A 13,828-nucleotide genomic window follows, 5' to 3' on the forward strand; every position below is an offset into this window, starting at 1 on the left:
TTAGTTCACAGCAAAAAGAAACAAACTGGTCTTCTTGTTCCATTTGTTTCAAGAAGAACTGTAAATAATTCACATAAACCTAAAAATGAGACTCTGTTGTTCTGTTTTACCTGGATCTCCACAGATCGGCACACTGCAGTACTCCCAGCGAGTATTTGGGTCGGTGGTGAAACACCAGGGCTTCGAGTCATTATTCGGGTTTCGGCAGAAGTTTTCAGCTAAACCTCTGAGAGAGCAAAAAACAGAAACGTAAATAAGTTCAACCTTTTTTAAACTCAAATACTAAAACAGCTTGATGAAGCCATAAAAACATTAAACATTTGAGTTGGGTTTATATTTCTTATATAAAACATTTTATTGTTACTTAGAAGCTAAAATAACATCTGTCCACTCTTTTCTTTTCATCATTGATTATGATTGTTTTTCTTACCTGCAGGGGTAGTTTTCTGTAGTGTAGTTATGCTGATGTGGGGTCTGAGCCGACCAACTCTGGCATCTTTTACCAGATAGAGTCACAGAAATGGGGCCGCGGTACTTTTCACCCCTATCAGTGATGCAGGAGCCCTCAGAGCTGGAGGTGGAAGGCTCAGACTCTGAATCTGAAAACAGAAGACTGATTGAAAACTCTGTCGATACTGTATTCTGTTCTTTTATTCTACATCTGTTTTTCCATTAGTGGTTGGTGCTTTCTGAGAGAGACAGTGGCTCATTTGATCATTTATTGCAGGGGTGGGCAATCCTGGTCCTCATCCTGCAGGTTTTCCTTGTTTCTCTGCTCCAACACACCTGATTCAGAGGTTAAATCACCTCTTCATGTTCTGTAGAAGCCTGTTAATCACCCATTAATTCAAACCAGGTGTGTTGGAGCAGAGAAACAAGTAAAATATGCAGGATGGAGGCCCTCGAGGACCAGGATTGGACACCCCTGATTTATTGCAATAAAATGGGTCTCTGAAGGGGGTTGTTGTACAAAAGATCCAACTGAGTTTTACAATCAATTCTAAACATCTGTGTTAAATTAGCCTTTTTTGGGTAAATAAAGAATCCTTTCAGGGAGCAACATGCAAGATTTAATGACACCTAACAGCAAAACATCAGACTGTAACCAGCTGAACACCTGAGCTGCTGATTTAAAGCATGTGTCAGGTGTGGTGGAGAGTGAAGCCAAACCAATGCAAAGACTCATGATGAGCTTCAGGAAAACAAATTTATTTAAATAAAGAAAAATAAAACCAAAAGTTGAAGTGGCAGCAAAACAAAACATTAACAAAATCCAAACTGAGCAAACATGAGGGGAAACCAGACAGCACACTAAAACGACAATAAACCAGCAAGTAAGCCTGGAAAATGATCGGGTTTTAAAGACTGAGGGTAATAAATAAGTGGAAACAGGTGAGTGATTACTAACAAAGGAACAGGTGTGGATGGTGAGGCAAGTTGACAGAACTACTGAGGAAGAGGGAATGATAGCACAAAGAACACAAGCAGAACAACAAAAGAAAACATACTAAACACTAGAGAAATAACCTAAACACAGGGAACAAAACAAACATGAAACAATAAACCCAAAACTCCCAAATCCTGACAGTGTGTAAAAAAACCAAAACAATTAATGATTGTTAAAATGTATCTGGTCTCCTTTATAAACTGTTGTGTTTGTTGGTTTTAGTGCTACTAAATAAAATGAGTTTAACAGAGACTTTATAAAGGAATACTAAAGTTATATTTCTAAAAAAGATATTATTTCTATTTTCACATAAATATAAATTGTATTAAATATTTCATAACATTTTCCTGGAGATCCCCAGAAATCCAACACACTATGGGCTTCTGAATAGTATAAATATCTCCCTATAGAGGGGGGGTAAACAGACATTTCTCTTCACTTGATATGCGTATTTAGGATTAAGTATGTTATTCACACCTGTGGAAATGTGTATACAAAGTTATAAAGATTCAGAAGAATAAAAAACAAAACAAAACAAAGCATTGCAATGTAATTATTTACCACAGCGGGGTATTGAGCAGTATTCCCATTCTTTGGATGAGCTGGTTGTGTAGCACCATGGTCGGTAACGTCCATTTGGGTTTCTACAGTAGTTCTCCTCAAGAGAATGTTCTGGATAACTGCAGAGAGCATCAACAGAAAATACTGAAACTTAGTTCAAACTTTAGAAAACTCAGTTGTGAGAGTAAGTTAATGAAATCCTTTGGATTTCTGAAATATTCCAGTCTTACTCTGTAGAGTTGAATGGGTGTCTGTGAGGTTCCTGGGAATCCCAGCACTGACAGGTGAGACCACCTTCAGTTGTGTTGTGATGTCCTTTGTAGTCCTCACCCTTGCAGTGAAAACAGTCCTCTGGAGACATTTTAAACAAAGACAAATCAGACTTTAATTAATTCAGACTAGATAATTATTCTGAGCTTCCATCAAACTTATTTTTCCCACAGGGAGGGTTATAAGGCTCCACATGTTTGTGTTCACACTGCTTGGAGAATGCTGTGATTGTTGAAAGGTTGGGTGATGGTCAGTGCTGCTACATCTCTACACACAACATTTATCAACAACAGAGACAATGGAGAACATGTAGTCTGAGCCATGTTTGATGTTTGTCTGTCTTTGGGTTAATGATTACAACAGAGTTAAATGATGTGAGACAAGACCTCATAGAAAGGATCAGTCAGCGCTGCACATCTTTAAAGGAGACCATGATGTTGTGAGAAAAAGGATTTCAGGAAAGCAGCTTCTTTTTTAGCATGTCACTTTTCTTTTGCAAATTAAATTGTCCAGAGCCTTTCTATAGGCTCCATAAATGCATTACCAAACAATGTAAAGTCTCAGTTTTGAAGTGAAACATTTTTTTACTGTCATGAGTTCAGGTCTGCCGCCCACTCCCCCTCCCTCTCCTGCTGATTACTCATTGCTGCCACCTGTGCTGCTCTCTATTTAAACACCTGCTCTTTATCGTCTGCCTAGTCACAGCTTTCAAGGCTCCCAAGTCCAAGTGTTTGCCAGCTTTTTGACCCTGCTTGTCCTTGACCACTCGTTTGCCTTGCCTATACCTGACTGTAGTGATGGGCAAATGAAGCCTCATGAAGCAATGAAGATTTCCAACACTTTGCTTTGCAAAAAAGTTAATTACTTGGTGCTTCATTCATCACTCACTAGTGACATCTGCTGGTGAAACTGTAACAGCTTTGTCACTCAGTTGGATCATACTTTCAAAAATTTGTAAATGAAATATTGTCACAAAGTTTTCATCAAACTCATGTTTAGTAACAGGAGAATCAATTAAATCTTATTTAATTTTCATGTTTTAATTATTAAAATAATTTGTAGCCAATCTAATCCTTGACCATCAGTGGTTGTGTTGGGTTTTCTTTTATGTCATGGACTTATTTGACAATGAAGATATGTTGGACTTTAGTGTGTTGGGAATTGAGTGATTGTTGGGGCAGACTCAATACTTTGAGCTTGAAACTTGAAAAACAGAATTTGTTTAAAATCATCTCTTCCTGGAAGTTCTAGTTCTGGTTTTTAATATTACAAATATGTATATCCCAGATATGAGAGGTTTTTCTCTTTTTCAACCACTGCTGATGAAAACTGCTACCAAACCACCTACTACAACCCACGAAGCAACAGGGTTCATAGCACTTTTATTTTGAAAAACGATATGCAAAGTGAAGCAATGACGTGGCAGATGTAATGCGAGGCCTTGTTTGTTGTTGATCACGTGATTTTGCTCAATATGACACAAGCTTCGAAGCGGGGCTTCATCGGACACGCCCCCTTTTTACTCGGTACACTCCTCGAAGCCTGGCTGCAGATGTCCCATCACTACCTGACTGAGTAGTTTTTGATCTCCTGTTGCTGAACCTTGCCTGACTCTGATTAGGCTGACTGGATTCTGGATCCCCCTCTGCCTGAGAGACCTTCTTTGTATAACCCTGGACTTTCTATGGACCATGAATTATTGGATGGTGGATACAAGAAGCTCTGCTTTCAGGGAACTTCCCCAGGACCTCAAGGGCCCTCATTCAGTCCTGCAGAAGCTGGATTCTTGGCTCTAGAGAGACCACAAGCTTTGGTAATCCCCCAGTTTTTAATTGGTTTTCTGGTTCTCATCCTGTCAGGACTCATCCCTGTTTTTTGTGGTTCAGGACTAAGATGGGCCACTCCAGGCACAATCTCTTTTTGAACTTCTAATAAACAGTTTGTCACTATCCTTGTTTTGGGTTCTGGCTCTTTTTCTCCAAACGTTACATTTACCCTAAGTTTTGCTGCACACGGCAGGAGTATTTCCCATCTTTGAGCTGATATTTCAACTGCCTCAGACAGTTCTGCTTCTGTGAGGAATTCAATCTGTCAGAAAATCAGATGGATGAAATTTCTGTTCATTTTTAGAGGTATATCTGCATCTTAATGTTGTATTTCAAACAATTACATAGGCAGACTCAAGAGACAAGAATCCCATATTATTCATAGCGCATGCTGTTCATAATGCAGGTGAAACATTAAAAACTAAATCCTTTACAAGGACTGTAATTTATCATTCAGACCTCCAAGAACCAAAGTTTGAAGACCGTAGATCCAATGAATCTCATGATAATTGACTAAGTTCAATTATGTCTTTTGAATCTTAAGATGTTTTTCATAATTTTACTAGTAAAACTGTTAATGATGTTTATTCTTTTATGTTCCCCTACATGCATTTTCTGTATAGATGCTGCAGTATTAAATACTATATTAAAGATTACATTTCAGAAAGCAACTTAAGGAGTAATGTTTATTCTATCCAGTCTCTATCTTTTTAAAGAGTGTAATTGTGAGTGCAGGATTGTTCCTCAACAATGATCAGAAACCAAGGTTCCAGTGTGGATTCCTGAGTTCATCTTACCCAAAACATGTCGTGTCAAACCCAAACATTTTAGTTCACAGCAAAAAGAAACAAACTGGTCTTCTTGTTCCATTTGTTTCAAGAAGAACTGTAAATAATTCACATAAACCTAAAAATGAGACTCTGTTGTTCTGTTTTACCTGGATCTCCACAGATCGGCACACTGCAGTACTCCCAGCGAGTATTTGGGTCGGTGGTGAAACACCAGGGCTTCGAGTCATTATTCGGGTTTCGGCAGGAGTTTTCAGCTAAACCACTGAGAGAGCAGAAAACACAAATGTGAATAAGTTAAAACTTTTTAAAACTCAAATACTAAAATAGCCATAAAAACATTAAACATTTGAGTTGGGTTTATATTTCTTATATAAAACATTTTATTGTGACTTAGAAGCTAAAATAACATCTGTCCACTCTTTTCTTTTCATCATTGATTATGATTGTTTTTCTTACCTGCAGGGGTAGTTTTCTGTAGTGTAGTTATGCTGATGTGGGGTCTGAGCCGACCAACTCTGGCATCTTTTACCAGATAGAGTCACAGAAATGGGGCCGCGGTACTTTTCACCCCTATCAGTGATGCAGGATCTCTCCACCTCTGAAAACAGAAGACCGATTGAAAACTCAGAAGAAGAAATGTATTTGCTCTGTTGATACTGCATTATGTTATTTTATTCTACATCTGTTTTTCCATTAGTTTTATTGTAATAAAATGGGTCCCTGAAGAAGGGGGGTGGGGATTGTTGTTGTCTTCGTTGTACAAAATATCCAGCTGAGTTTTACAATCAAGTCTGAACATCTGTGTTAAATAAAATTTAATGATTGTTAAAATGTATCTGGTCTTCTTTATAAACTGTTGTGTTTGTTAGTTTTAGTGCTACTAAATAAAACGAGTTTAACAGAGACTTTATAAAGGAATACTAAAGTTATATTTCCCAAAAAGATATTATTTCTACTTTCACATAAATAAAAATGATATTAAATATTTCATAACATTTTCCTGGAGATCCCCAGGAATCCAACACACTATGGACTGCTGAATTGTATAAATAGCTCCCTATAGATACAGACATTATTTCTAAAGATATGATTGTGACCAAAGTCAGTTTGATGAATCTGTAAGAGGGGGGTAAACAGACATTTCTCATCACTTGCTATGAGTATTTAGGGGTTAACAAGTAGGATTAAGTATGTTATTCACACCTGTGGAAATCTGTATACAAAGTTATAAAGATCCAGAGGAATCAAAAAACAAAACAATGATATGTATTTTTTTACCACAGCGAGGTATGTAGCAATAATCCCATTCTTTGGATGAGCTGGTTGTGTAGCACCATGGTCGGGGTTTTCCATCTGGGTTTCTACAGTAGTTCTCCTCAAGAGAATGTTCTGGATAACTGCAGAGAGCATCAACAAAAAATACTGAAATGTAGTTTAGATTTTAGAAGACTTACATTTCAGAGCAGGTTAGTAACACATTTTAAATTTCTGAAACGTTTCAGTCTTACTCTGTAGAGTTGAATCTGTGTCTGTGAGGTTCCTGGGAATCCCAGCGCTGACAGGTGAGACCACCTTCAGTTGTGTTGTGATGTCCTCTGTAGTCCTCACCCTTGCAGTGAAAACAGCCCTCTGGAGACATTTTAAACAAAGACAAATTAGACTTTGATTTATTCAGACTAGATAATTATTCTGAGCTTCCATGTTATTTTTGTTCACCACAAAGGCCTGTTTGTTTGCCTTTATGGTCAGTTGGAACAGCTTCCTTGAACCAGTCAGGATCGGTCTGTGGGCTCTACAAAACATCTTCATTACATTTAATACATAAAATCATTTTTAGATATTCAGATTTCACCTGATCAGTTCTCTCCGGTTTAGAGCTACGTCACCATTATGCAAATAAGCTGCTGTTGGTCACGCCCCCCCAACACCAGACACCACACTAACACAACACATTAAAAAACATAAAAACTCACTGAAGGATTAATCACTGCAGATTTGATGCACATTTATATTGTTATTAATTCAAACTCTGAGGCTTCTGCTTTGCTTCCACCTCTGTGCCGCAGTCTTGTGGGGACATTGCCATCAAAACTAAACTGAAGCCACGCAGCTCTGTTCTCCGTGACTGGGAGAGCATGGACACACGTTCTAAACTGCAGCCGACAACATTTTCCTTTTCCAGCAGACATCATTACATTAGTTCTGCTGGTTTTTCTGCTGAACAGTCTTCTTGTAATAAAGTGGGCGGAGCTCCACTTGGGTTGCTAGGTGAGGGGCTGGACTCGGCTTGGGGTTGCTAGGTAACGGGGATTGTGACGCAACAATCATGAGGTTTTTGAAACAGATCAATTTGCAGACACCAGAAAACAAATACATTTTGCCAAAAAACGTCTGGGTCGGGTTTTTTCGTGCTTGAACTGTTTCTAGAAGCAGAGATACCCAAATGGAAGAACAAACATGCAAAAAGTGTATTTTGCATAATAGGTTCCCTTTAAAGGCTTGAATTTATCACACTTTGTGGTCAGGGCTACACCTCAAACTTTGACTGCTTATCACAAAACACTTAGTTATTATAACTCACCCTTAAAACATCTGATCTGCATTAAAATGAACAAATTTATCACATTAACTAAAAAAATAAGACTGTTGTTCTGTTTTACCTGGATCTCCACAGATCGGCACACTGCAGTACTCCCAGCGAGTATTTGGGTCGGTGGTGAAACACCAGGGCTTCGAGTCATTATTCGGGTTTCGGCAGGAGTTTTCAGCTAAATCTCTGAGAGAGCAGAAAACACAAATGTGAATAAGTTAAAACTTTTTAAAACTCAAATACTAAAATAGCCATAAAAACATTAAACATTTGAGTTGGGTTTATATTTCTTATATAAAACATTTTATTGTGACTTAGAAGCTAAAATAACATCTGTCCACTCTTTTCTTTTCATCATTGATTATGATTGTTTTTCTTACCTGCAGGGGTAGTTTTCTGTAGTGTAGTTATGCTGATGTGGGGTCTGAGCCGACCAACTCTGGCATCTTTTACCAGATAGAGTCACAGAAATGGGGCCGCGGTACTTTTCACCCCTATCAGTGATGCAGGATCTCTCCACCTCTGAAAACAGAAGACCGATTGAAAACTCTGTCGATTCTGCATTATGTTCTTTTATTCTACATCAGTTTTTCCATTAATGGTTGGTGCTTTCTGTGATAGACAGTGGCTCATTTGATCATTTATTGTATAAAAATGGGTCTCCCACGGGGGTGTGGGGGTGAGTGGCTTTGTTGTACAAAAGATCCAGCTGAGTTTTACAAAACATTATTCCTGTTTTTACATAAATAAAAACAGTATAAAAATATTTCATAACATTTTCCTGGAGATCCTCAGAAATCCAACACACTATGGACTGCTGAATAGTATAAATATCTCCCTATAGATACATACATTATTTCTAAAGATATCATTGTGACCAAAGTTAATTGACCAGTTTGATGAATTTGTAAGAGGGTGTCAGAAGGGGGGGAGACGGAGGCGAACCCACTACGCAGACTCATAGTAAAAAAGAAAGAAAACAATTTATTTAACTTAAATAAACAAACAAAAAGGCTGGCGTGGCAGCAAAACCAACATTAACAAAATACAAAATACAAAAACAAGGGACGGGACGGGACGGGACGGGACGGGATGGGACATGGCATGGCATGGCATGGCAAGCAGACAAACGGACAGCACAACATGGAAAGGAATGACCCAGTAGGGAGTGAAGAACAAAGACCGGCATTTAAAGGCTGAGGATCACGAGGAAAATAGGCACAGGTGAGTGATTACAAACAGGTGAGAATGATGGCAGTGATCGAGTAGGCATGGTAATGTGGGTGTGGCATGAGAGACAGGAAAGTAACTGAATGGCAAGGCATGAGAGCAGGAGGCGTGGCAAGTTACTGGGGAGGTGGATAGTGGCAAGACCTGGACAAATAAAACAAAACTTACAAAAACACCAAACTATGACAGAGGGGGGTAAACAGACATTTCTCATCACTTGCTATGAGTATTTAGGGGTAAACAGATAAGATTAAGTTTGTTATTCACACCTGTGGAAATGTGTATACAAAGTTATAAAGATCCAGAGGAATCAAAAAACAAAACAATGATATGTATTTTTTTACCACAGCGGGGTATGTAGCAATAATCCCATAGTTCGGATGAGTTGGTTGTGTAGCACCATGGTCGGGGTTTTCCATCTGGGTTTCTACAGTAGTTCTCCTCAAGAGAATGTTCTGGATAACTGCAGAGAGCATCAACAAAAAATACTAAGATTATTCTAGCATCTAGAAAATTTAAATTTCAGATCAGGTTAATAACATTTTTAGAAATTTCTGAAATATTCCAGTCTTACTCTGTAGAGGTGTAATTGTGTCTGTGAGGTTCCTGGGAATCCCAGCGCTGACAGATGTAACCATCTTCGGTTGTGTTGCGATGTCCTCTGTAGTCCTCATCATCACAGTTTAAACAGTCCTCTGGAGACATTTTGAACAAAGACAAATTATCTTTTAATTAGTTCAGACTATATAAATATTCTGAGCTTACGCCAAACTTATTTTTGTTCCCCACAAAGGCCTGTTTGTTTGCCTTTCTGGTCAGTTGGAACAGGCTCACATCAACTGGGGTGACGTTCTTGAAATGACCGTCCCTGAAGTTCTCAAAGCTTGAGTTTTCATCACAGGGTGTGGTCAGGGCTACACCTCAAGCTTTGATTTTTTGTTAACCCTCCCCACAAAACTGTTTTATTTCACACATACATTTTCTGATCTTTCATAAGTGAAGGTATTTTCACCTGACAAAATTAATGAATAAACAGGTCTTTTTTTTTACAATACTAATTCCACAAAAGCATCTCGCTTGCCCTAAAAATATTATTAAAAATATTGTTGAAGTAGCTGATATCTAATCATGCATTTCTGTTTAGTTTAACACCAAATACAGTGATCCATGAATCTGCTCATGATAATATTGACACATGATTCTTTAAATATATCAGTTTTAATGTTTTTCCAACAACAATTAGTCCACATAGTCATTTTTATTGTTCATATATTATTTGCTTTTGTGAGTGTTTTAGTTTTACCTTCATTTGTCTCAACAACCTGTATCTCTAAACTGAAGATGATTCCTCCTGAAAGGAAAACAAAAACAGACAAGTTGTTTCTTTTACAAATGTGATGTTTTTTCATACAAATCATTAGTTTTATGTTTGGATTTATAAATGAAAATGTTTAAAGCTTTAAGTTTCAAACAAAAGTACCTGAAGGACTGTAAGACAGATAATCTGTGACCCTACAGGAGTTTCAATCAAAGTCAAAACTCGTCCCTAACTGTATGAAAATAAATCTGATAGAAGGCACTGATAAATGAACAAGAACCATTAGGCTCAGGTAAAGTGTTAAATGCAGAAATATTGAAGCTTACCTAAGAGCAGAAAGAAGAGTCCTGTGAGGATCATGGCTGTGAGACGTCAGTGAGCTTCTCTGTCGTCTCTGATCCGACTGAAGATGTTTTCAGGTGGATAAATATTAAAAGAGGGCAGAGCAAATGTTCCAGCCTGCTCTGATAATGGAAACTGAGGAAATTAACCAGAAACCCTCAGCAGATTGTGGTCGATCGACTTAGCGTTCACTCTGGGTGGTTCTTACATTATTATCTGTTGTCAATTTAAAATCAAAACAAATGATTGGACAAAAAACCCTTGGTTCTGACTGTGGTTTTGTTAATGCAGCTGCCATAATGCTCTGAAAAGATGTCAGAGTGTTAAAATGGCCCTCATTGTCTGTAAGAGGAAATAAAAGTATGGATATTATGGGAAACGATATCTGGTGAGAGTTAAACTGGAAACTGACACTCGGTCTGATGAGGATTTCATCCCAGAGCCTGATGGACAAAAACAAAACAAAACCTGTGTAGCTTTTCCACTTGCTTAAAGTTTAGAAGCCAAGCAGAGACTCTGAGTCCACCTAGTTTTATGAGGGATGGTTCAAGACATTTGCACATTACTGTGTGTAATTATAGAGCTGCAGAAATTTCCTGATTCTTCATTATCCATTGTGCATCAGAGCAGTGATCATAGTAAACCATCTTTAACTCAGTGACTGAAGCACATCAAAAGCAACATAGCAGAACATATAAAAGTGTGTACTTTTAGTTTTATTCCCACATTTATATCAGCCTGTCCTGCAAACAATAAACAACATTATTGCCATAATGTGTTCGACCCAAACTATCATCTTGTATCTGAACTGGAGATACAGAATTTCCCGGGGTTGGAATCATCAGAGGGCAGATTGAAGGGAGTTGACCTGTGGTGAAGTGGGAATGAGGGGATGGGTTAACCAAGGCTTTAATTTGGTTTATACTTAAGTAGTTTATTCCTTTATACCTAAACTGAAAATTAAAATCTTCTTATTATGCACACACACACACACACACACACACACACACACACACACACACACACACACACACACACACACACATACACACACACACACACACACACACTTACTGGTTAATGTCACCTATTAGGACACATCTTTTAAATAAGTTTGGTTGGTTAATTATGGGGACACCACTTTCTACTTAATCTACGGAAGTGTTGACCATATCCATAAATTTATTTTTAGCAATACAACACAGATATCACTTAATATTTTGAATACACACAACAACCTTAAATATAATGACCTGACTAAATACTATATAATGAGGACATTGCTAATTAGATTAATAAGCTCAGACATTAACATAAAAATACATTATAAGGACTAAGAGGATTTGTAAAGACACTGTCTGTATAACTAACAAAAATATATCCAGTGAGTGCCACTGTAATGACAGTCATGTGCATTAAGCAAGCACAAGTGACATAGGGACAGTCTAGTTTAAAGAAATACAAAAATATAATTTTTTTGAACGTAAAATACAACAAATGGAACATGATCAAACCCAAAAATATGAATGTGAGCAGCAGTACAATATACTAAGATATATAAGGTAATTCTTAAAATACAGATTGTTAATATAAGTTGACGTGCCTGACAATGTTTCTAATTTACTGTGAGAAACATTATGCTCTTCTTTCAAAACTTTCTCAGCTTTTGTTTTAGGTCTAAATGAATTGACTACACTTTAGTTTGGAAAAAAAGTGATGCACTAGAATATCTTGTTTCATTGCAGATTTTGAGTAATGAGCCAATCAAATTCAACCCTCTTCTTTAGAATGTCCAAATTAAGATTATTTATCCAACTTTAAGACTGAGTTACCACACAAATTTAAAGTTGGACCTAAAATCTTAACGGATAAAAATAGAGAAGCTGACTCGTCTTTGAAGAGAGTCTTTGGCATAGCATTACCCCTTAAAATCTAAAAAGCTCACTTAATCAAATGTTACAAACATAAACATACAAACACAACAGTTCAATGTGTTTATATATTGATGATATTCTTCTTCTGTAGGCATACATGTCTAATACACAGACTTGATCAAAAGATGAATTAGGGACCTTTTACTTTTAGCCAATCAAAATCCTCCAAAAATACTCTGTGTGTGAATTATTCATAAAGACATGTAGTACCCAAAGCCACCAGCAGGGGCACTGTTTCAATACAAAAACCCACACAAATCTGATTTTTGTGAACTATGGGGACATGCTCAAATTTTTTGAATTTACCCTTTTAGCATCTATCTAAGCAACCTCCAATAGTTTTATTACTGTGAAAATTGTGAGGACTTTGGGTCTGTCATCACAATTCTAAATGTCTCCTTAGTGTGGTATGTATTCATGTAAAAGGTCCTCTTAGTTAATAATTGCAAGCACACACACACACACACACACACACACACACACACACACACACACATACAACACACACCACACCGTCTTCCACCGTCTCTACAAACACACATTTTCCACCGTCTCTGCCTCTTCTCTGTCACCCCACTCGCACTCCCTCCCCTCCTTCACTACCTCAGTTTAGTTATCTTAGTAATTCTTATGTTGGCTGTTTAGCGGGGCTTTAGTACTATTAGTTAGCCTCTTGTACCTTTAGTTTAGCATTTTCATGTTTCAGTTTATGTTAGCTTATTTAGCCTTCCTGTACATTTAGTTTAGTTCAGTTTAGTTTATCTTTGTTCATATTTTAGATATTGTTAGATTGGAGGTGGAGAAGGGGCAGAGGTGGGTTGAAGTTCGGCTGGTGAACGGATGAAGCCATGATGGTAGTCTTTTTAAACGAAGGCTTGCTTGCTGATTGGTTAAGACGAGGTGTGGTCTGATGTTGATGGGCTGGGGTGGAAGAGCATGACGCAGCGATTGGATGATGCAGGCGAGGCTGAAGCGGATCTTCCAGTTTGAATTTCCTAGGCTCCATTTTTACATTAGGATTTATAAAATAAAATAGATACATTTGTTACGGTGACTGAAATCAGAAGACGCTGCAGCATTAATATTTATCTTCATGTGAACCGAGAGCCATCGATCCAACAGACTTACAACACAAATACTTTCAACCATCTACTATTCTGGCTTTTATCAAAGTTTCCTTTGAACTTAATGTCACATTAGTTCAGTTTAATGTATTTGCTCCAATTTACAGCAACAAAAGCCTGATCAAGATATTTAAAGAGCTTTAAAAGTTCATTAGTTTTCTGAGTGAGCAGTTCAACCCAACAGATCCAGAGAAAACACTGAATTTAGTCCATTCAGTTCAATGTTTTACGTGTTTATTGTGCTGCATTAGATTTTTATGTCTGCTTGATCTGTTGGGTCAAAGGAAACAGTACCACCTCCTGGATTAAATAAAAAAAGGAATTATATTAAACACATTTTTAATTATAGGAAAAGATAAAATATATTGGCATTTCTTAACTCCTCATCAACCTCT

The sequence above is a fragment of the Kryptolebias marmoratus genome, linkage group LG17 (assembly GCF_001649575.2).
Source record: "Kryptolebias marmoratus isolate JLee-2015 linkage group LG17, ASM164957v2, whole genome shotgun sequence".
Taxonomy (NCBI): Eukaryota; Metazoa; Chordata; class Actinopteri; order Cyprinodontiformes; family Rivulidae; genus Kryptolebias; species Kryptolebias marmoratus.